Here is a 25034-nt window from a genome sequence, read left to right as displayed (position 1 = left end):
TCAATTGCTGAGCAACAGAGCAATAGCCCCAGATGGGCAGAGCATCACCCCCTAGAGGGCTTGCCAGGTGGATCTAGGTCAGGGCACATAGGGGAGTCTGTCTCTCTGCCTCCCCGCTCTCACTTAAGAAAAAGAAAAAAAGAAAAAGAAACCAAGCTTCACAAATATACACTTGACCTTCATATTGTCAGAAATTTTGGATGGCTCCCCAAGTAAAGCTGAAAACACAAGAAATGACAAGAGGCCCTGGCCAGGTAGCTCAGTTGGTTAGATTCTTGTCCCAATGCATCAATGTTGCAGGTCCGATCCCCTGTCAGGGCACACGCAAGAGCTAACCAATAAATACATAAGTGTGTAGAACAACAAATCAATGTTTCTCTCTCTCTCTCTCCCTCTGTCCCTCACTCCCCTTACCTCCCTCCCTATCACTCTCACCCCCTCTCCTTTCCTTTCTCTAAAAGTCAATAAATAAAAAAATTTAATGACATTAAATTAAAGCAAAGTAGGCATCTGAAAAAAGTTGCTTTTTCCCTCTGCATTTTAGGACCAAGTATTATTATTCCATAGGTGTATCAAATGTTCCACATTGGCACACAAGCCTGTCAAATCTCTTTACCTATATCCCAGATGCCTAAATTTGAGCAAAGAGCAAGGGTGGACATAGGGGTTTTTCTGTATAGAGCCTTCTGTTATGGGGCTGGTGTATGTAGCAGTAGGGACCAAGCTGAGAAATGGGTGGTAGGCACAGAAGGACATGTTCAGATGAGGACCTGTTGGCAGTGGGTGTTCATCGTGGTCATCTGTGATGGTAGCAGAACACGAGCATGCTGAAGAGATGAAGAGAGGAAGCCTTATGCTCCCTCTGCATCTGAGGCAGGACAGGATGTGGTACGTGAACGTGAGGAGTCACACTAGGTCTGCAAAGAGTCTGACTGAGTGCAGTCTTCCAGCCTTGGCTTTTGCTCAGTCCCCGGAAATTAGCCCTTGGGGACCAATGGAATAATCCTAAATATAGGTACTGTAATACACGCTGTGGAATGTCCTGAATAAGTAACCACTACTCGAAAGATACCTTTTCTCCTTTTGTTGTGTTGCCAATCATAGGTTTAAGTTGGAGTTTATTTTTCTCCTTGCTAAATGGCTCTCAAATGTTTATTTACTGTTTCCTGATTTATTTGACTGGGATCTATGGCTGGGGACTGATAAAAAGCTGTCCCGTGAGTTCTTTCATTACTAAAAGCGATGGCTTCTTTTCTGGCAGATGATGAACGGTCTGTAGAGAGCATAGAGGGCTCACTGGTGGAAGCAGCGCAGGTCCGGGAGAGAAGAGCCGGCGCCAAGCTGACCGTGAAGCCAGATACGGTGTCCTCAGACAGTGGCCACTGGGACTCAGCCTTCTCCCTGAGTGAGCAGCTCGACTCTAATGACAGAGTGATGGGATTAGTGCACTAGCATACGTGTCGCCGTATTTCTTGGAGGGGGATCTAAGACATAGAATCAACGTTATTACCATTTATGAAACTCCCTTTTCCAACGGCCAAGGTGGAGATATGCCCTGAGTCGGGTGAAAAACAACAGGGAGCCCTCTCTTAAACCTGAATGTTACAATTCAAGTAACCAAAATAAACTGAGGAAACTGTTTTCTGTTACAGGCCCGGTGGAGCTTCTCAGGGAGCAGCAAGGAGTCGTGGTTCCCAAGGCACAGAGGGATACAAGTCAGTGGGAAAATATCGGCCAGAGGACAGATGTTCAGAGTAAACAGGAAGAGCAGGAGTCCAGTGAGGTGAGGAGAGCTCCCGAAACACAGGCCCTGGACGTTTAGTCAGAGTAGGACAGGCCACGAAAGCACCGGGCAGGAAGACCAGGGCGCCTCGTCTGTGTCTTGTCTTGGCCATGTGACTTTGACGAAGACAGTGATCTTCCACTCTGTGCATTTCGAGAATGAAGGTAGACTGTTCCTAGGGTAGATGAGAAGGGGACTAAACACACGAGATAAATAAATTGTACAAGGAAATGCTATTGCTAAGATCACATAACACGTTTTTGGTATGTTCTTTAAGAACCTATAAGCTACTCACATAGAAGTGTGATGTTTTAGCATAGTAATTAAGAATAGTTTGCTAGTCTTTAGAATAGGCTTAAGAATAGTTTTTATCCTTTCCATCTCTTTGGGGTTTTTTTTTTTAATTGTTCTTTATTTTTTTAGCTCACAGAAGTTGTTCCAGGATATGGCTATAACAACAGACTCATCTTGGCTATACCTATGACTATAGTAGCAATGATTTTGATTATAATTTTCCGTCTCATTGTGGTAAGACAACAGTTAATTCAGGTTTCCAAAATATATTCTGCCTTTAGAATAGATTCAGAACCCACAAACTGAAAATCAAAACCACTTTTCCACCTACTCCTTCTTGATATTCCTCTTTAGTCATGAGGCCTAACATATGCTTTGTTCTTTTATTACAAACTATATTTCAGGGATTTTTAAAGGAAGCCCACTCCCAGAGATCTCTGTGGAGTTGGAATCAAGATAACAAGCCACTAGACTATTTTGAGAAGTTAAGTTTAATAGGCCAGAGTTGACATTATAAAAAATTTCTTCAACTCAAAATGAAGGATTGCAATTGATAAACTCACCAGTCACTCTCTTTCTACCTGGTTGCTTTCCTTGTTGGCTGCAATGAGGAGAGGTACAGGATGTCCACCCTCGTGAAGCTCCGTCGCCCTGGCAGAAAGGACATAGCTAAGAGTCAAAGTGTGATGTCATCATTTCATTAGATTGACTTAGCAGCTTTCTTCCCCAGTGTGAAAGGCACGGTGTAAATAGTTCAGTGAAAACACTGCCACCTAAATCCTGCATCCAGCCTCTCTACTGCACATCATATTTAAGAATAGCTGTTCCTGGCATTTGTCTGTGTCCCTTTTGTCCAGTTATATAATGGTTTAATTTTCCCAACAGGCAGGTGCTAACATTAAAAGAGTGATTTAAGAAGCCAACTATCTTGCCTGACCTGTGGTGGCGCAGTGGGATAAAGCGTTGACCTGGAACACTGAGGTTGCCGGTTCGAATCCTTGGGCTTGCCTGGTCAAGGCACATATGGGAGTTGATGCTTCCTGCTCCTCCCCCTTCTCTCTCTCTCTCTCTCTCTCTTTCTCTCTCATTTCTCTCTCTCTAAAAATCAATAAATAAAATTTTAAAAAAAAGAGGCTGACTCTCCTGACTCTACCCTACTAATGCAACCTAATTTACCTTCCTGCCCTTTTCAGCGGTCATAGCAGCCTCCATTCCAACCAAAGCTCCCCTCACCATAACCTCACACACCATGCCCACTCCTACTTCTGTTTGCACCTTTGCCCATCTAAAACCCCCTCACTGGGCTCTGCCTGCAGAGGTCCTATGAACCCCTCAAAAGCGAGCTCAAGTTCACCTTTCCTCGTAAAGCCTTCCCTGAGTACTCCAGGCCCCCTGGTCCTCATCCTTCTCTGGGATTTGTCACCACGGGGGGGGGGGGTACAATGGTGAGGCATTCCCCTCCCCTGAGAACTTAAAAATACAGTGGTACCTTGAGATACGAACAGACCAACATACAAATTTTTTAAGATACGAGTTGCGACTCGGTCCATAATTTTGTTCAAGATCCGAGCAAAATTCCGAGATACGAGTTGTAATTCGTGAAGCTGCCACTAGTTGGCATGTTGGCGCACAGGTCCAGTATCGGCAGTTTGATATACGAGTTGACTGACTTACGAGCTCGGTTACAGAACAAATTAAATTCGTATCTCATGGTACCACTGTTTGGTGAACAATTTTTTAAAAGGTGGCTCCGCAAGAGAGAAATACCAAGGTTAACACATGGTGGCGCAGAGCAGAGATGTGTAGGGACCAAATGGCTTCCTGGTCTCAGACCTAGTAGCCTTCGGACTGCTCTAGTGTGCCACGGTGGTCTCCCTCTACTGGATGTACTTCCCTGCCCATGTAGACACAGACGCTGCCTGTGGAACAGATGTAATTCTCATTGTCAGGTCATGATCTGGCATTCTGATTTTCGACTGATCCTGTGGTATTGATAAGGTGAGATTTTCTCAATAGGAAGAAGTGAGTTCTCTCTTGGTAAGAAGAAAGTCTGATCTCAGCCTAGGAGGATGGGGACTAGCATGGGTCAGCTTGCCAAGGCCTCTGGGAAGAAAGTCGTTGGCCATTGCCCAGACAGAGGGCCATATCCCTCTACATCTCCAGGTGGCATATGGCCTTTGCTCTTTGGGAAGTTCCAGAAACTCTTATATTGCAATTAATTTCTATGTCGTTTAACCTTGCCTTTGTATCTATTCATGTGGTTTCATTATTTCCTCTCCCCGCTGAGATGGTAAGCTTTTTGAGGGCGTGGACCAGGCTGTGTTGTGTTTTATAGTGGACAGTCATGGTGCTAAAAGAAAGAAAGATGAGGCATTTTGTCAATTTGTCCTTGTCTCTTTCTTTCCAATACTTGGTTTTTCTTATTAAATTGACAAGGACCTCCTCAACAGTGATGAATAGTAACAGGAATAACAGGCATCCTACTCTTGTTCTGGACCTTAAAACAAAGCTGCTGTGTGGGTTTCTGGCAGGTACTTTTCTTTCCCTACTTGGAAGAGTTTTTATTAGGGATTACCTGCTGACTGCTCTCTAAAACAGCCAGTGAAAGACATTGCCAGCTGCATGCCAGACCTAAGCTAGGGACTATTAAACAGAACGCCTGTCCTCAAAAACTCACCATCTCATTTACAGGGGAACCAATAAAGATTTAGAAATAGTGGCCATTGTGATGAATAATCATGATGTTGTTTTCTTCCAAAACAGATTTATTGTCATAGAAGAACATCAAAGGAAGGTAAAGAAGGAAGCTCAAGGTAAATATTATTCTGGAAGTGTTTTTTTTAATTTTCTCATTAATTGGGGGGGGGGGCCGGAGGAAGAGAGAGAGAATCAACTGGTTGTTTCACTTAGTTGTTCCGTTTAGTTGTGCACTCATACGTGCCCGGACCTGGGTCAAACCGTGACTGCTGGCCCACCGGGTCGATCTTTATCCACCATGCCACCAGGCCAAGGCCAGTCTGGCCATTTATAAAGTGGAATTTTAGAACCAGAGGAACGTCTTCATCCTGTAAACAGTCTGAGGTGACCTCTGAGAATGGTTTGTCACTCACTTGACTCAGAAAACCTCACAAAATCATGCAAATCAAGAAGTTTAAAGCTTTGTGTTCACTTTAAGAACACTTGTGAAACTGCCCAGGCCGTCAACGGTATGCATATCTGAAAAGCCACCAAGTATCTGAAAAATGTCACTTTATAGAAGTAATGTATGCTATTTTGTCATTACATGGTAAAGTTGATAGATGTGCCAGGCCAGCGAGTGAGGATGAATGCCGGGTCAGTGGCCCAACGGAGTGCTGAACTTTTTGTGCACATGCTTAAAAATGCAGAGGGTAATGCAGAACGTAAGGGTTTAGATGTAGAGTCTCTGGTCTTTGAGCACATCCAGGCGAACAAAGCTCCCAAGATCGGAAGCAGAACCAACAGAGCTCACGGGCGGATTTCTCTTTACATGAGCTCTCCTGCCACCGTGAGATGACTTGTCCTGAAAAAGCTGACTGTTCCTAAACCAAAGAGTAGTTTGCACAGAAAAAGATATCCCAGAAGAAACTGAACAAACAAAAACTTATAGCCTGGGAGTAAATTCAGCATAAAATAAATGCTAATAAAAGTAAAAAAAGAAAGCATTAAGAGAGAGCTGTGATGATTGAAAGAGGGTCAGAGACATGCGATGTTTGCTGGCTGTGAAGATGGAGAAAGGAGCACGAGCCAAGGAACGCAGGTGCCTCCAGAAGCTGGAAAAGGTGAGAAATAGATTCTCCCCGGAGCTTCTAGGGAAGAACGCAGTCCTGCCCACACTTTGATTCAGAGCGAGACAGTGTTGGAATTATGACCTACAGAACTAGCTGAACTTCACCCCCAGTCCCCAGAGCCAGTAAGACATGGGCCCCCCATTCCAAACCCTGTTGCCTTTCAGTGACCAGAACAGAACACATAGAGGGGAACCACTGCCCCCCACCGTGTCGATGCCAACTCCAGGATGCGGCACGAGCCCCACTCAATGGAGCCTACTGGGTCTACAGTCCTGAGTGCTTCTGGTCCCTGGACTTCACCCTGCACCCAGGGACACCCCTTGGAGTTCACCAGTGCGTTGTCAGCCCACCCTAACTGTCCCCTTCCCCTGGCACAAGGAGTCAGCTGCCAGAAGCCACAGCCAACTGGTGAGGTGGTGCTGAGGACAGCCACACAGAGCATCACGCAGCAGCCTCTTGTACAGCACTGACCCTCCAGCCCACCCTTAGCAGGGACTGTGCCAAACATGGGTGACATAACCAACAGCAACTTTTACTCCAAAAAACAAAGAAACAAGTCAAGCCACGGAGGCAGGTTTGAGTGCACAAAGGAGGTGCTTCACTCCCTCATGCAGTTGCAATAAATTGAGGCTGTGGTCAAGGTCAAGGAGACTCATGGGGACACTGGAGTCATCTGCCGACACCTCAAAACATTACCTGTCAAAGTGCAGACCAAACAAAAAACGTCTCTGATAGCCTGAGGCTACCATTTGTAGCACTCAAGTCTGGATCAAAAATGGCTAAGAAGAGAGAGGAAGGCATTCCAAGCAGAGGAATTAGGGAACTGGCAGAGGCAAAGACTTCAAGACTGAGGGACAAATACAGTTTATGTCCTGGAAGGCAGGATAGAGATGAACTTTGGGGCAAGAATTCCTCGAATGTCCAACGACAGCCAGCAGCCATTACAACAAGTAATTTCTTTAGAACCAAAGCCGCCCACACTCTGCACTTGGCTTTCTCCTTTTACATGATAAATAGAATACACAAATTTCAACTGCAATGCTGGAGTAGTTATTACTGTGAAGACACACTTACCACACCTGCAGTTTAGAGAGCATTCACACACATTCACCTCTGTACAGCTGACCACAGTCTGGGGGTTATTTTGTTCCCATTTTATTGATGACAAAACTGAGTCTCTGCAGGATGAAACAACTGGCCTAAGTTCATTCATAAACCTGACTCCTCGCCCTTTGCATCTTGCACAAAAATGAAAATAACATTTGAAAACCCTCAACCCCACACATCGTCCGATATCAGTTCCCGGGCCTTTGTGTTTCTAAACTTTCAGGACCTGGCTTTGCCTGGATTTTGTAAAATTAGCTCCCTAGCCAAAACTGGGATAGAACGGGATTGGCACTGGTGCATCTGGTGTCACTAGTCCTTTCATAAAATGGTGTAGAGGGAAAGGTCTTCAGGCCCCTGTTCTCTCTATTCCCTCATCCAAACCTCATAGAATATACACTGGGGGAGACCTTAGACCAGTGGTTCTCAAACTTTTTGAAGTCGGGGTACATTTAAAATCCTACAAATAATTGTAGGCGCACTATATACAAATTTCTGAGAAATGTTATAACAATTAAGTCAAATATTAAAGAAAAAAATATAAAGTCCAAGCGTGCTTTTATAGTAATTAAATGAAATAAATCCAACAAAATTAAATTTACTCTGACATTAAAAGACATTTTTACGTTACATTTTCTGAGTTATGCTTTTTAGAATTTGTAAAAAAGGGGTTAAAAATTTTAAAAACAACAAAAAAGTTACCTTTTTATATATCTAGATACATTCTTAGTAAGATTTAGTAAATTCAGCAGGTCCTGGTGCAAATGTGTTAAGTTTTTTCATTCTTGTGTTTATGAGAAACATGAGCCTGATGTGTCCTAGCAATTTCTTCAATGTTTGGGCATATATTTGACAGGCAAACTCTCATTTCCTCGTCAATACATTGATGAATTCCTCTCTTTTTACTCTTAATTGTGTTGAGTGCAGAAAACCCCCACCATACATATCATCTTAACTTTACACCAAACAAAGGATAGAAGAAACTTGCCTCATCTTTCCGGAGAACATGGGGGGTAGTGTAAACAATCCAGCACCACAATTTAACAGCCTTTTACAACCTAATCAGCAAGTGAGGTGGGGGGTTGGGCAGACTGTCAGCTTACAGCCAATTCCCCACACCTCTGTCCCCTAAAAATCTAAACTCCAAAAACCCTGTTGGTTTTTTAGTCCCCGACAGGCACATATTTCTCTGGAATACCATAGGGCGCACCTGGAAATCTTCTAGGGTGCACCAGTGCACCCTGGCGCACACTTTGAGAACCACTGCCTTAGATAGTAGTTTGTCTTTCCCTTTAATAATAAGGAAAGGGAGTAGGGGAAAGGGGAAATATCTTGTCCCCTGGTGACACTGCCAGTGTCAGAAGATGGCTCTTTTCCAGTTGGGGACTTTTCCATTGACTGTGCTGTGCTTGGGCTGTGAGCTACATTTTATGTCACAGCTCAGTACACACACACCACACAGACATAAGTAGTTCTCAAAATTATTATGCACTGTGATTTTTTTTCTATTCTGTTTGTATTAAAAAAGGGTATTTTGTATTTTAGTGCTGGGTCTGAGCTTTAAACTGATTTCACAACTCAATCATCAGTGACAGCCTGCAGTATGGAAGTCAGCAAGCGACATAACTTTGCTAGCTGGACTTGGGGATTTAGTTAGAGTGATTTAACTACAGGATAAAGCAGCTAGGAAAATAAAAGCACCTTCTCCCCAGTGAATGATGCATGGAAGGCTAAGTCCACAGGGGACGGAAATAAATGCTTCTGGAGAGAGTAGTCTGCTTCTGCCCGGGGTGGCTGTGCATTTCTTTGCGCTGCATGAGGCTCTTGGCCAAAGGCAGCTGAGTGGGGCTGAAAACCCTGCCTGTTCTCCATGCCAGACCACATACAGAGGTCTCCCCAGGGACACTGCGGGCACATTTTAAACAAAGAACTTCTGGAAGCCCACCATGCAAGGCATCAGTTTCAAGGTCCCAGGTCTGTGGTGATTTTGCTTGTGGGTATGGACCCAGGTACTCATTTAATCTTCATAAGACCAAGCTGGACAGGAAATGGTATAAATGACTAACTGTCGGTATGCATTTTCCTTCAAGGGGCTTTTGTCCAATTCTCCAGCAGAAGAGATGCTCACCGGATCGCAATATGGAGGTAAACTGAGGAGGAAGTACTGTGGTGGAACAAACAGGGGAGACGCAGAGTTCCTCTTTCCCTGTGTGTTTCCTAGGAGGACGTCCTCTGGAGAAGGCAGCCGCTTTGGCTTAGGGATCTGTACAGACCTGTCAGTGCCACACACATAAAGAACATGGCACAGAAGCTGTGTGACAAGGATACAGCTGCTGAGGACGAGCTGTTTTACAAAATGTAAATGGAGAAATTTTAGAATGCTTATCTAAAATGAGGAAATAACAAATAGTTTAATTGTTCTATTCAAGAGTAGAAGCCTTGGCCTTGCTCTTTCCCCAGGCTGCGTGGTGAATTCTCAGTGTCAAGAGTTCCTGCTTCAGACTCAGCTGCTTACGAGTCAGGTGAGTCCCAGCACGTGAGACTGCCACCAAGGGAGCCCCATCCTCAGGCTACCTGCAACTTTTATTGAACTATGTGTACAATAAAGTCTGGTTTTTTAAAAGTTCATTATTATGTGATCGTTGTTCTAGCTTTATAGAGGTATGATTGACAGATAATAAAAAGTTAAATCCATTTTTTTTTTGTATTTTTCTGAAGTTAGAAGCAGGGAGGCAGTCAGACTCCTGCATGCACCCAACATGGATCCACCCGGCACGCCCACTAGGACACGATGCTCTGCCCATCTGGGGTGTTGCTCCATTGCGGCCAGAGCCATTCTAGCTCCTGAGGTGGATGCCATAGGGCAATCCTCAGCGCCTGGGCCAACTTTGCTCCAATGGAGCCTTCACTGAGGGAGGGAAAGAGAGATATAGAGAGGAAGAAGAGGAGGAAAGGTAGAGAAGCAGATGGGTGCTTCTACTGTGTGCCCTGGTTGGGAATCGAATCCAGAACTTCCACACACCCGGCCGACGCTCTACCACTGAGCAAACCGGCCAGGGCCTTAAATCCATTTTTTAAAAAAGAATGTGGGAAGAACCAGCTTTCGACAAGAAAACTCAGAAGAATATTAGTTATTCCAGTATTGTAAGAAATTATTGCATCAATACCAGTGTGATGATTCCGATCAGATGGCCAGGAAGGATATCTCTGGGGTTCAAACAAGATAGGATCTCACTCTAGCGCTCAGAAGAGCAGCTAAAGGCAGGGACTGACTGGCCTGGAAAGGAGAGAATTGCCAGAACTGTAACGATAATAGCTAGTCATCTTCAAGTGCTTGCAACAGACCAAAAACTGTCCTGAGGATATTACTTTATTTAATCCTCACATCAGCTGATATCTTCCCCAATTTACAGATGAGGAACTGGGGCTCAGGGACATTGTGGAACTTCCCTGCATTCACACACTCTGACCCCTCTTCCTGAGGCTAAGGGGCCGTGGGTGGTGAGACTTGACTTCTCTTTCCTGATCTGAACATCAAATTCAGCGACCCATGAAAACTACAGATACTGTAGTTTTAGCCTCATGCTTACTGGGTTGCCCCAGGCCCAGAAAATAGCATGGTATAGAGCTGGGATTCAAAACTAAGCACTCCTGGCTCCAAAGCTCACTTGCTCTGTTACTGAGGAAACTATGCCACCTTTCCAACTAGAATCAGAAAGAACTGGGTGAGAATCCTGATTCTACCATGGATTAGTTGTGCGGCCTTGGGACTCCAAGTTCTCTCAAGGCTGTTTTCTTATCCACACCAATGGGGATAACAAAGGCACCTACCTTCCAGGTGATTGGTAAGGACATCATGGTTCTTACCTGGCAAACAGTAGAAACTTCTGTTTTCCATGAATGTTAAATCCCTGACCCCTCATCTCCTAGATCAGGGTAGAGATTCTCATTTTACTAAGTGTTTATTTCTAATTTTCCTGCTCAACCATTAACGGTAGTGAAGGCACTGAGTGAGCATTCTAGCCTAAAACCGGGGTGGGGGGGGGGCGGTTTTCATTCCTGGAGAGAGAATTACTCCAAGGGAGCCAGAGCCCAGCAGCTGTTTTTATAAGTGGAAACGGGCACTGGAACCTCCACCTCCGAAGAGATATGAGGGACGCTTCCCGCAAAGGCCAATGGAGCACAGGAGTCCCGGGCAGTGATCAGTGTAGCTTCCAAGAACTAGCCTGTTCCTCAGTCAGCCCTGAGGCCACCCACAAGGACCCCTGAACCTGCCTCCGGCGGGACCTCCACATCTCTGCTCACACTTGGGTCCCAGCTGACCAATGCCTGAGTCCCTCTGCGTCTGAAGCACCGCGGTACAGCCCCTGCTATTTTTGTTTGAGTTCATTTGAAAGAGAACTGTCACTTCCACGATGGATATCAAATTGATCTGCATAGCTACTGGAGATTGTGTTTCCCTGCTGATGGGCGGGTTGCCAAATGCCCAAGGGTCCTCTGGGCGCTTCCTTTTGGTGTAAGCAGTGGTCAAAACATGTGTTTTCCCTGAGAGCCTACAGGGAGCTCCAACCTGGACCTGAGCTCTGCCCGGGGGCTGCGCCCACGCCACCGCGGAGGCTAAAAACACGGTAGGCGTTAGTGTCCCGTTCCACAAGTGGACAACCTTCGCCGGAGGCAGAAGGAGAGCCGCACAGCGACGCAGGCGGTGCTGGGGCCAGGCGAGGTCGCGAGCCCCGACACCAGAATCTAGTCTGACGCAGACGCAGCGGGCAATGAGAGCCGGACATGATCCGCGGCTTTCCGCATCCCGCTCTGGTAACGGATCCTGAGACTCCCTAATCCATTTGGGAGCTGGGAACCCCGTCGTCCAGGAGCGCAGCCCGGCCCCGCCCCGCCCCGCCCCCGCGCTCCTCCGAGCCCCGTGATAGGCTGCGCGGCCGGGGGCGGGGCGGGGCCGAGCTTGCGTGATGGTGTCAGGCGCCCTGGGCGCATCTTGTTGTCGTCAGTAACTAGAAGGCCGTAGGGATCTTTCCGAGCTTCTGGGGCTGCGGTGGCTGGGAGGGAGTACGGCCGGTGCACTCCTCGCTCCTTTTGGTGAGTTAGGGGTCCGGGCCTGGAGGCAGCGGAGGGACGGTGGGCCGAGACGCGAACGGGCGATAGGCCTGCGCCATGATTCCAAACAGTCTCCTAACCTCACTCTTGAATCACTGGTCTTACGTAAATGCAGCCTCACCCTTTACTCTAAGGCAGTTGCAACCCCAATCTCGGCCACATCCCTCCGACTCCCGCTAACACATCTCATCCTCAGCCTTCAACCGCTTTGACATTCCTAAGGCCCCACGCAAATTTGCTTGAGACCCACCATGCTGGTTTGCCTTTTTCCAGATTACCTTTCTTGTCCCAATCTCCCACACCCCGTGGTCAGCTCCCCAAGGTCTGCTCACCCTAAACACCCACCTCTATCCCACTCTCATTCAGGACCCACCACTAAAGTAGATGCGTATTGAGTTCACCCCTTTCTTCTTGATACCTCTAACCACAGTCCTGTCCCAGGTCTTACAAGTATGTAGCTTCATATCCTCAGACTCAACCCTAACTTCTTAGCTTATCATCTACTTCCTTTCCATCTCCAACCATCCTGAGGATTTTCTCCATCCGTAAGTCTTGGCTAAACGGCCTCCAGCTCATGCTGTCTCAATTCCTACCACTGTCACCCAATCTTATTTAAAATGAGGTCTCCATATCCTTTCACCTCTGCTGTCCCCACCTCATCTCTTCACCCCAACCCTGCACCCATTCTTCCCTTGACCCAGTCCCCATTCAGTCTGAGATCTTAGAGTGCCCTGCCAGCCCCACCAGCTGCCTGTCAGCCAAATCTAGGCGCTTGCTCAGAGCAGGGCAGTTAGACACTGGACAGCCTGACTGGTGCGTGCAGGGCCTCAGATGGTGAATAAGTGTGGAGGAGCAGAGATGCCCTCTTGGGCCAGGGGCTTTTCCTGGGTATCTGGTCCTCTGTCCCAAGGATTATGATTCCAGCACTCACAGTAAATTACTTGTGCTGCCTACTGGAATGGTAGGTAGCTTCCAGATGCCTAGAAGGTTGATAATGGCCACTCGTCCAATGCACTCAGCCTGGGGCAGCAGAAGCCATCACCTCCTTTTGGCTGCTGTTCTGGCCTTGAAGAAACTCAGTACCTCTATACAGGATTGGCTGTGGTTACAGAACCATGTCCCCGTGTCTTGTCCTGGCACTTGGAAAGGACACACACAGAGCTTTCCTCCGCACCACACCTGATACCAGATCAGTCCCGGCACTGAACACGGGACACTACGGTACCAGAGGTGATGTTACATGTTGTCAAGAGTGTAGGTGAGTGGATCCTGGGGAGGTGAGGCCTAGGTGGGTATGGAGGCTGTTGCTTCACTTCCTCTTTTGGCCGGGGCTGCCTCATTGACTTTGGCCACCTTAGTTACCTATGAACACAGGGAGCTGAGTTACTGCAGAGTAGCTGAGGTCGAGGGACATTCCTGAGGCATCCAGGCCCCATGCTCAGCATTTATAGTCTGGGCTTTTTCCATGCACGTTCCCTCCAAATTCTGGTGACCTGGTTTCAGAGGGCTGGCCAGTTGACAGCAATTCTAAAGGGCCCCTATCAGGACCCTTGCCTTTGCTCACCATTTGTAGTTGTGTTCTGTAGGGAATATAGTTGATAATCTGCTCCTGGCCAGAGAATCCTTGGGGCAAAAGCCCGGTGCTGGGGGCATCTCTGATGTTCCTACTGAAAACAACAGGTTAAATGCTGAAAACAGCAAAACAGGACGCAACAAGCATGAAATTAACTTGAGGAGTCAACATGTTCCTTCCCCCTCCCTAACTGCCCCCCCACACAGGAGCCTCTTTCTGTTATTTGTTTCCACTGATACCTGAGCAGTCTGTCTGAGCAAGACTGCAGTCTCTTTGCCTCCACCCTGTTACGAAAGTGTAGTCCTGCTTTTTGGGAAGGACTTGAAAGGAAGATGAAATTGTACAGGCTTCTCCGTTATTGGAACCTCAGGACAACCGGCTGGACGTGAGAGTCTCCCTTTTCAAGTCTACAAGAAGTTTTGCAAAAGTATAACTGAAAATGGGTTGCAGAGCTCCTTACTGAGGACATGTTAAAACCATCAGTACAGGTTATAAGATGGCCCCATGGGACTGGAGAGCTATAGTAAGACCTGTCTTGACCCTGGCCGGTTGGCTCAGCGGTAAAGCATCTGGTCCCGGGTTCCATTCCTAGTCAGGGCACACAGGAGAGGTGAACATCTGCTCTCCATCCATACCCCCCCCTCTCTTTCTCTCTCTTCCCCCACCCCCACAGCCATGGCTCGAATGGTTCAAGTGGGTTGGCCCTGGGCACTAAGGATGGCTCCATGGCCTCACCTCAGGCGCTGAGATACCTCTGTTGCCAAGCAACAGAGCAGCAACCCCAGATGGGCAGAGCATCCCAGGTAGGGGGCTTGCTGGGTTCATCGCAGTCGGGTACATGTGGAGTCTGTCTCTCTGCATCCCTGCCTCTTACTTAAAAACAAAAACAAACTCTTTAACAATTGCACAATTTAGTGTTCGGTTTCAAGAATATTGGGCTGCCGCTCAGCAATTGTCCATACAAAATTTTGGCATTCCTATTGGAATTGCTGTTAACTAGGGCCGGTACCTAGTGATACGTACTGGGCAAGCACAACGCCAGATGAACCAAGCGGCTTCCCCTCGATCTAACAGTCCGCCTATAGGGTTGGGGAAGGATCCCACATACCAAGGTACCCACTGTATATTTTTCCACCATCCGACAAGGGGCTACTGGACCTTACATAGACTTGATTAACTGCCTGCAAAATGCTATCTCTGCAGGTGGATAATTCTGAAGCTGCTCCGTTTCTTGCCCTACAATTAGCCGATGAGAGTGCTAATGCCGATTGTCAGAAAGTACTGCTTCCCTTAATGGGACAAAACCCTGATACTGCTCAACTGACTGCGGCCTGTCTGAACATTGGCACCGAGATTCATAGGGCCCAAGTATTAGCTGCTGCTCTTAGACCCCAGACCTGTTATAGCTGTGGAAAAGAGAGTCATTTCCAAAAATACTGCAAATTCACTAAATCAACAGACATCAAACCAAAGAAAAAATGCACCTGTTGTCAAAAGGGTTTTCAGTGGGCCAATCACTGTCAGTCCAAATTAGATCTGAAAGGAAAGTCCCTGTCGGGAACTGGAAAGAGGGGCGCCAGCTCTCAAGCCCCAGAAGCTCAAGGGAATTAAGTGGGGTGGGAAACACTCCATCCCTGAATCAGAGACTCGCACAGGGGACTCCCCTTCTGCTTCCTACCCCCCTTCTCCCACTCCTAGGGATTATATAGGCCTCTGGGCTGCCCTGGTCCCTCGGCAGTACAGGGTTAGACCTTCATTAGCAGATGTTCTATTGAATGAAACTGGTGCAGTACAAGTTGTCCCCACCACTGTTTGGGGGCCCTTACACATGGTACTGCAGGCCTCATTCTGGAAGATCTAGTTACACCAATTGGGGGATTCAGGGTCTCCCTGGATGAATAGATTCTGATTATAAGGGACTAAGATCATGCTTACTAACTCTGACTGTCAGAGCATCTCAAAGGGCGTTTGCTCTGCACAGATTGTTTTGTTTCCGTACACTGTTCCAGGAACTCAGACTATGAAAGGGGAACAGGAGGTATTGGCAGTACAGAGGCTTTCTGGGCAACACGATTGACCACTCGAAGACCCTACCTTACTGTTTTGATTAACAGCAAGGCTGTTACAGGGCTAGTAGATTCTGGGGCTGATGTCACCATCATAGTCACTAAAGACTGGAATAAAGATTGGGAGTCGTCACCCTCCATAGTCACAGTCACTGGCTTAGGAGGTACTCAGAATCCCCAACAGAACAAATATCCCATGTTGTGTACAGGCCCAGACGCCAGCCTGCTACCATACACCCCTGCATTGTAGATCTCCCTACAACCCTATGGGGCCGAGATCTGTTTACAACAATGGGATGTCCATTTGTGCACTTCTCCAAATTTGTCCTTGCTGCCACTGCCACTGAACCGCTCAGACTACATTGGATACCGGGTCCCTCTGTTTGGGTGGAGCAGTGGCCATTAAAAGGGGAAAGGTTAATTCAGACTCAAAAACTTGTTCAGGAGCTGTTAGAAGCAAGAAGAATGGAACCTTCTATGAGCCCTTGTAATACCTCTGATTTTGCATTCCCAAATAGTCTGGCAAATGGAGGCTCCTACATGACCTCAGAAAGCCGAATGCTAGAGTAGTTCCTGTGGGAGCCTAGGAGCCCGGAATTCCTAAGCCAGCTGTGATACCTCAGGAATTCTCCCTCATGGTCCTTGATTTGAGGAATGTATTTTCACAGTTCTGCTCCACCCTGATGACAAGAAATTTGCTTTTTCCCTACCCAGTGTAAATTTTCAAGCTCCCATGGCACGGTGTCATTGGAAAGTCCTTGGTTAGGGAATGATTAATATTCCTACCATTTGTTAAACTTTTGTAGCCAAGACCCTTACATGTACAAGGTCTGAATATCCTGAGGCATTAATTTATCATTACATGGATGATACTCTGAATGCTCATCCCAACCCACGACAATTGAATCTTATACTACAACATTTCTTTTAATAGTTTCAAAAATGCAGGACTAATTATCGCACCTGAAAAAATCCAGACAAAAGAACTCGGGCAGTATCTAGGTTATATCCTCACTGCCTGCTTACCCCATGGGCTGTTGAACTTCATGTCCCTGAAATTGTAACATTTAATGAGCTCCAGAAGATTACTAGGTCATCAATTTGCTACCTTCTTCTTTAGGGGTCCCCACATACATGCTCTTTAATTCTCAGCAGGGTGATCCCACCCTTGATTCCTCTCAGCACCTTTCTGCAGAAGCCTGGGCAGAATTACAATAAATAGCTCAGTTATCTCAGTGATAGTTAACTAGCATTAAAAACAGAGCTCCCATTCATTTAATCATTTTAAATATTCCTCATAGACTTACTGGGCTGCTGTGTCAGTTTGTTCCACAATTAGGAACCATTGAATGGATCTTTGAGTCACATCATCCCAGAAAAAAGTTATATACACAATTAGAACAATGTTTTTCTTTGCTCTCACAAGGCAGAATATGCTGTCAGCAGCTTTTGGGATGAGATCCTGACATCATTATCCCAGGGTTAGAGAAGCTAGAGTTTCACTTTGCCTTTCAATTTAGTAAAAAATTACCAATACGGGTAATTTCTTTTTTATTTTCTTAAGTGATAAGCAGGGAGGCACAGAGACAGACTTCTGCATGCGCCCAGCCCAGGATCCACCTGGCAAGCCCCTTATGAGGCGATGCTCTGCCCATCTGGGGCCGTTGCTAGCAACTGAGCTATTTTAGTACCTGTAGTGAAGCCGTGGAGTCATCCTCGGTGCCCGGAGCCAACATGTTTCATCTGAGCCATGGCTGGGAGAGGGGAAGGGAAAAGAGAGAGAGAGAGGAGGGGGAGGGGTGGAGAAGCGTATGGTCACTTCTCTTGTCTGCCCTGACTGGGAATCGACCTCGGGACATCCACACGCAGGGCCTATGCTCTACTGCTGAGTCAACCAGCCAGGGCCTACAGGTAATTTCTGGATCTCCATTTTCAGAAGCTTTTTAACTGTCTTTGTTGATGGTTCCTGAAAAAGAAGAACCGGTGTAGTTACATGGAAGGCTAACAATCAATAGCAACATTTTATCATCTTGGGTCATACCAGCACCCAGAGTACAGATCTAGCAGCAGAGGCCCTTAAATTATTTCCTGATCAGCCACTAAACATTGTTACAGATTCTGCATATGTTGTCCACACAGTCGAGGTAATAGAGACAGTTCTTATTCATCAGATGTCAGACTGACAACTTTCTACCCTGTTCCAGCAACTTAAACCTCATTACTGTCTAAAGACATTCCTATTTATTGTTCACATTAGATCTTATTCAGTTCTTCCTGGCTCTTTAAGGGAAGGAAACTCTCAAGAAGTTACTCTTGCTATGTTCCTTGATGCCCTCGCTCAAGCATTTCAATCTAATCAGTTTATTTGTCATCAAGGACCTCGTACAGTAGAGGGAATTTTGTCACCCTCTCAGTCAAGCTTGTGACATTAGAGCTTGTCCCGACTGTCAACATTTTGCTATCCCAGGCCCTGCAGGAGTTAACCCCTGAGGGTTTGCACCTAATAATTTGTGGCAAACTGACATGACACGTCACCCACTGTTTGGCAAATTAAAGTATCTACATGTAACTATTGACAGTTACTCAGGATTTGTATATGTCACCTGCCAAGGTGGAGAGGCAGTGCGGCATGTTCGTAGCAAACATTTACTTGCCACCCTAGTGATCATGGGCCGCCCTCGAGCAATTAAAACAGAGAATGGCCCTGTCTATACTGCATGACACTTCTAACACATTTGTCGTCAGTGGACCATTACACACCCATGGTCAGGCCATTGTCGAACAGGCTCACAGTTGTCTTAAAACATCACCTATTAAAACAAAAAAGAGGGAGCTAGGAAGAGAAGTTAACTCCTCAAGAACAAGTACATAAGATTTTGTTTACTTAGAGTTTTTTAAATGCTTCTTCCCTAGGGACTGTCGCAGCTGGAAAACATTTCTCTCCTCCTTTGGACAAACCGAAACCATTAGTTTTGTATTGGGACCCTCTTTCAGGTTCTGATTGGAAGGGGCCCATTGAGTTGCTAACTTAGGGGAAAGGATTTACTGCTATTTTGTCACCTACAGGTCCTGTGTGGGTTCCTGCCTGATAGGTAAAACCTTACCATGAGTTGCCATCAACCCAGCGGGGACCCCCAACCTGATACTCAGTTGCTAGTACCTGAGAAAAGCACTCCACCAAACGTGAAAGCGCCACCGAAGAAGAAGAAGCAGAACAGCTGCCCCAGACTGACGTGGGGCAGTTTGAAGAACCTGACCAACCAGGCCCAGATGATACTGCAGAACACCGGGACTCCTGCCACCCCGGAAACCCTCTTTCTCTCTATGGTTTCGGTTATTACCCTGGAATCCCAGGCAGCAAAGGTAAAACTTTTACTCTTTTGCTCTATATTTACAGTAAGTTCACCTCAGCCTTTAACTTCCTAGGCTTATATTCTAGATCCTTCTATCTTTGATGTTATTACCTGGGAAGACCCTGAACCTCCTGTTTCTCCCAGTGACTCCCATGTTACAGGGGCTTCATGGCTTCCCCAGCCAGGGCCTCTCTGCAATTGTGGAGGTAATTTGTAGTCAAAAATACTATCGTAGTGGGTGCTGTAAGGTACCCCAAGGTGGTGTTTTCCTCTCAGAGGAGCTTCCTCTGTGTTTATAGAATCTCTCCTCTCCCAGTAATGGAAGTTCTTCTTAGCAATGTTTTCCTTCTCCCCCAGGATGGTACATGAACTACATTTATCATAACTTAACAGAGAGATGAGGGGCCACTCACTACCAAATATTTGTTCGAGTGGTTAGCGTTCACGGTTCCCTACATCACTCCAAACCTCATTCCTGTCTGTCGCCATCCTTGGCTTTCTTTCAAAGATGCTATGGATATGAGTTGGACAATGTGTCATTCCACGAGTTTTTCCACATTTCCCTTAGTTGTTAATAGAACCCTGGAAAATTGGACCTCAAGGGCTGTTGGAGAATGCGTTATGCTTGTATTAAGGGGTCTCCTTTATGAAACCTGGTTCTGCAGGGCCCCTCTTGAGGCTCCTTCACATTCACCTAGGGAAGTCAGTCTTTCCTCTCCTGAAAAAATATACATGGAGGGCCACACTACCTTTCTCCTCTAGAATCTGACGACATGGACAATACAGTTTCTCTACATAGGGAACTAATGATAGGATCACTCAAGTTACAATATGTACTTCCCAACCTTACATTTTTCTAATGACATCTAACCCTCCCAATATTACCACTCTCAACTTCACCTCTGTTGTGGGGCGACATAGGGAACATTTTAATACCACATTTTTTCATAACGTTACTTGGATTACTCCCTGTATCTACCACCATGTTACTACCCTCAACGTAACCCACTTGTATATACTCTGCCAGTGCTCACAGGCCTGGGTTCCAGTTTACCTTACCCGCCATGGATGAGTAATTCTTCCTTTGAGCAGGTCACTTGGGCTCCTGAGAAGGTGCAGGTAAAATGGTTTTTGGGAATCCTAATTGCCTCCATTATTGCTACTGCTGCAGTAGCACTCTCCCAATCAGTTCAGACTGCCTAGCGTGTTAACCAGTATCTTCAGAATGCTACTTCTGAACTTCAATCTTGAGCACAAATTGACCAAGAAATCCTACAAACACTAGATGCTTTGGAGGCCGCTGTTGTCTGGATTGGAGAAAGGCAATAAACTATGTGAGATCCTCAGCGGCTTGTTTGTGACACCAAATTTTATACTATATGTGTCAACCCTGTTCCCTTAATGGCACAGAATCTTGGGGAGATACTCAATGCCACCTTCATGGCGCCTTTCATTCCCCTTTGGACAGGACATGATCTCCAAATTAAACTAAAAAAACAAATGTCACAACGCAAGTAAGAGGCACAATATGTAGCTGTTGCCTGCCTTGAAGACACCGCTCACCGGTTCAGTCTCCATAATCGGTTTCAGGTCTTAATCTACGCCGTCGGCCTTTCACAGGACTCACTGATCTTTCCTTGTTTCTTTCAGCCTTGAACATCGTTTGCCAACTTTCTCAGCGGACCCTTTGAGTGGAAGCCGTGCTTGCATTATACCTCCCACCCTTACCTCCCGCCGTAGAAATCTCCTATCCCAGTCCTCTCTCAGGATCTAACCCCTTGTTGACTCCCATTAAACCAAAAAGGGGCAAATGTAGGGAATGCAGTGGAGAATAGGCTAGTGGCCAGAGACTTGTTTGGGCAAAAGCCCAGCACTGGGACAAAAATCTAGGAGCATCTCTGATGTTTGTGCTGAAAACAGCAAATCAGGATGCAACAAGCACAAATTAACCTGAGGAATCAACAAGTTCCTTGCGTTTCCCTTCACCCTCCCCCACCCCAGAACCTCCTGTTGTTTGTTTTCAGTAATAAATATCTGAACAAGACAGGATCCTCTGCAGGAGGTCTGGGTGGTAGCCTCCCCTAGGTCCCCCGGTACAGATCATCGGGTCTCTCGAATAGTTATTGTTGACATTGTTCCTTTGAAAACTAAATGCCTTTCTACCTCCAGTATCTCCCCATTAAGGTGTGGTAGATTTGAATCTATTTTGAGCCTATTGGCAGCTTGGTTTAATGGAAGGAGTCCCCACCTCTGAAGAAGTGTATACTTAACTTTCCACATTCTGTGAACTGGAGATATTGGCCTTGAGCCTTATTTTAATTATATTCATCAGTTTGTTCAGCAAGTATTCTTTGAGCACCGTTGTGTGCCAAGCACTGTCCTAGGCTCAAGAAATGCAATGGTGAATGAGCCAGGCTAAGTACCTGTTTTTATTTGTTCAGGGTTTAGTCCTTGCTAGAATCCTGAAAGAGATGGGACAAGAATATGGGGGAGATGGTTGTTATTGGATAGGAGGAAAGAGGGAGGAAAAAACAATAGCCGGTGTTAACTCATTTCACATTTCTGTCCTCACGCATTCGGCCTTGGTCTGGGAATCACAAGCTAGAAGTTTCTGGCCCTCCAGCTGGTATTCAGTTGCTTTAAAGGCCTAGTGCTCCCAGCATACCCGCTATAGGACCCTGGACCAGAAATCCAATTTCCTTCGCGTAGGGGGAGGTACTGTTTACCTACTCGTTACTCACATGGCTGAAAGATCAGCTGCCTGTCTGAATCAGAAGATAACTTTGTCATTATATTCCGATTGAAACCGTGACTCATCAGTTGGTACAGTACTAGCTAGACGGCTTAACCGCCAGGCTGTTGTCTGAACAGCCAGGTACAGGATTCGATTCAGGCTGCAGACAAGACGCTGTTTGGAACGGCTGAGAAGTCTCCAGAGGAGGAGATTCCTGTTTACTGATGGAGAGTTTTGAAAGTGATGAGACTGGGTCATTCATTTCTTCCTTTAGTATAAGTCTCACTTTGCCGTATACTTTTAGGAATTGGTTAGAAACTTAATCTCCAGGTAGCTGTTCATCAAAAAGGCTGTTATTAATATTTGGGTGAGCTGACAAGTCATTCTATTAACATTCTTCTGTCAATGAAACAAGTTAGTCTGAGTTTTAAAGGATATACATTTTCCTCTGTAAGGCTCATAAGCATCTTTATGTGCGCTGTGTGATTCTCACGGTTGGGGGTGTGAGGAAGCCAGTGGGGTCTGTGGGAAGACTGCCCATCACTGGTGCATTCGACATCCTCATTTTACCAGGGCCCAGAGCAAGTGCGAGTCAGGTCAGGGGCCAGGTCTGACACTACAAAGCATAACTTCACATAAATACACTGCTTATGATTAACAAAGACTGCCTAAGAGGCGCCCTCTGGCATTGCTCTCCGGCCCAGAGCACACTCATGGACAGTTATCCTGGGTGCCGTAGGGGGCTCCCTGTGATGAATGTGAGAAATCTTACTGGGTTCTCTGGGTATGTTCAACCCTCTGAATGCCCCAGTCTTCCTCTGTGACCTGAGGACACTGATGTGACCTCCCAGAAGGTCTGGCGCTCATGCTGGGTTCCCTCTGCCACTGTCCCCTCTCCCGCCTGAGGGCTGTTCTCTGTGGACGGAAGTGGGGGTCCCAGCAGAGCTCCCCCACAGGGCGGGGAGACTGGGAGGACTTTCTGCCCTTCGCACCCAAATACCATTTCCTCCCAAACTGCAAGGAGGAGCTGAGCTCCAAGTTCATGATGATCAGTGGGTCCGGCGTGGGTTTGTCCCCCAGGGGACACTTGGCAATGTCTGGAGACATCTTTGATGACCACAGCTGGGCAGAGGAATGCTACTGGTGTTTAGTGCGTAGAAGTCAGGGATGCTGGTAAACTTCAATGCACAGGACAGGCCCATAAAAACAGTTATACCACCTAAAATCAATAGTGCTGAGGTTGGAATACCCTCATGTACAGCACAGAGCAGTCAGCCTGATCCCCTCCCTGCTTTCTGTGTTCTAGACCAGCCTTTCGGGCGACATGCCATTTCTTGACCTGGAAAAGGAGCTTTTAGATTAGGTTTGATGATCTACACGGCCACACCTAACCCTGTCATTCACTAGCTTTGCCTCCTTAGTCCACTCACCTGCTGATTTTTCCTATGGTATTTTTAGTCTCTACAAACAACTGCATTATAGAGATAATTATTCCACTTCACCGTGCCTCTGTTGCTGTGAGGAGGAAAAGCAAATGCCATACACATAGTTGGTGCTTAATAAATATCTGCATTTCCCCATGTATAAGACACACATTTTTTCAAAACATTGTGGGTTTATAAATGGTGCATCTTATACAGTGGTTGTAGAAGTGTAGCATTTCAAATGCCATAAATGGAACTGAGGACGAGGCAATATATGAAGACTGGTTTATTATCAGACAGATGAGAACAAGCTAATGGATGCAAGTTTTTTGACAGTGAAGAGGAGTTGTATGAATTTTATGATGAATAAAATGAGTTTAATAACTAATACATTTTTTTTTCAAATTTTGAAGACTAAGATTAAGGTGAGTCTCATGGGGAAATACAGCGGTGTTTTTTTTTTAAACCATCATACTGGATCACCAGGGAGAGAGAGCTCAAGGGAACTGAATTCCTGAAAAGTCTCATCCAACAGCCCCCAGGGCAGAGGGACCTCTGAGACAAGAGAATCATAGTTCTTTGAACTCTGCAAGGGGCGGCTGCGGCTCGGGGCTTTGCACACAGCCCACCTAGGGAGGTGGGAAGAACTGGAGCTTTGAAGGTTCGCATGCCTGTACAATATTTGGGCCTCTGACCTGTCCTAAAAATTAAAAGAAAAAGAAAAAAAAAGGCTTCTATTGGAAGAATCATTTCAACATCCCAGTCAATACAGAGTGGGAGTTGCAGTGCTTTGATTCCAAGTCTGACCTGATTTCAAACCACTCCTTTGCCATCATTTCCTCCTGAGTGACCTAATTATCAATATTGCTGATAGTGCAAAATACTTAGGAACCTTGTGAATTTCAACAGAGAAAGTATCCAGTAAGTGCTTAATAAATGTTAGCTCAGCGTTGGCCAGTTTGCTCAATGAATAGAGCATCGGCCTGGCAGGCAGATGCCCTGGGTTTGACCTCTGATCAGGGCACACATAAGGGGTAACTGCTTCTCCTCCCCTCCCTCTCCCCCCTTCTCTTCCCTTCTCACAGTCAGTGGTTCAATTGGTTTGATAGTTGGGCTCAGGTGCTAAAGATGGCTCAGTTGGTTCAAGCGTCGTCCCAGATAGAGGTTGCCCGGTGAATCCCAGTTGGGGCACTTGCAGAATTCTGTCTTATCTCCTCTCCTCTTACTTTAAAAAAAAGTTAGCTCTGGTTGGTATCGCGCTAAGAGCCACAGGTGGGTCCCAATTTGTTGCCTGCCAAGGTGACATTCCTCTATTTCCATGAGGTCACAACCATTTTCAAACCCCCTTACGGTTTCATGAGAATTCTACATATTCAGTAGCCTGTGCTACCTGCCCACCTACCCATACACACCGCACCGTCAAGGGCACACGTGTCAGGAGGTTAAGTTAACTGCTTTTGGCTGTGGGGAAGGCATTGTACCCCTGAGCCTTCATAAAAAAAGGCAAACTTGTGAAATATGTAGAATCTGCCCAGTGGTGAAGCCAAGACCATTTTATGTTGATTAAAGGTTAACTAGGATATTGATAACAAACTTTGCAGAGACCTGATGTTCTGAAATGCCAAGTCCTAAGGCAGATGTCTCAAACCAATCACTCAAAATACAAAGAGAAGCGATTCCTGAGGAATGATCAGAGCCTTGGCCTCCACTGCATCTAAAATCCAGATCACCAGCCTCTTGCAAGGGCTGCCACGGAGCTCAGAGTGCACACTGATCAAAACA

The 25034-nt window shown here is 46.3% G+C and overlaps 2 long non-coding RNA genes across 2 annotated transcripts; one reads left to right on the top strand and one right to left on the bottom strand.

The window, feature by feature from the left end:
* Positions 1–1859: 1859 nt before the first annotated feature.
* On the bottom strand, positions 1860–11869 carry LOC136391918 (uncharacterized). The gene is made up of 3 exons (XR_010748899.1): positions 10858–11869; positions 2641–2728; positions 1860–1979 (listed from the first exon to the last, which is right to left on the bottom strand). It is a non-coding gene; the product is annotated as an uncharacterized lncRNA (long non-coding RNA).
* An 82-nt stretch (positions 11870–11951) lies between these two features.
* Positions 11952–23642, top strand: LOC136391924 (uncharacterized). Its single transcript, XR_010748900.1, has 3 exons — positions 11952–12084; positions 18808–19104; positions 20745–23642. It is a non-coding gene; the product is annotated as an uncharacterized lncRNA (long non-coding RNA).
* Positions 23643–25034: the final 1392 nt, after the last annotated feature.

This window comes from Saccopteryx leptura, chromosome 2 (genome assembly GCF_036850995.1).
Source record: "Saccopteryx leptura isolate mSacLep1 chromosome 2, mSacLep1_pri_phased_curated, whole genome shotgun sequence".
NCBI lineage: Eukaryota > Metazoa > Chordata > Mammalia > Chiroptera > Emballonuridae > Saccopteryx > Saccopteryx leptura.
This window is presented reverse-complemented; position numbering and strand designations above follow the sequence as displayed.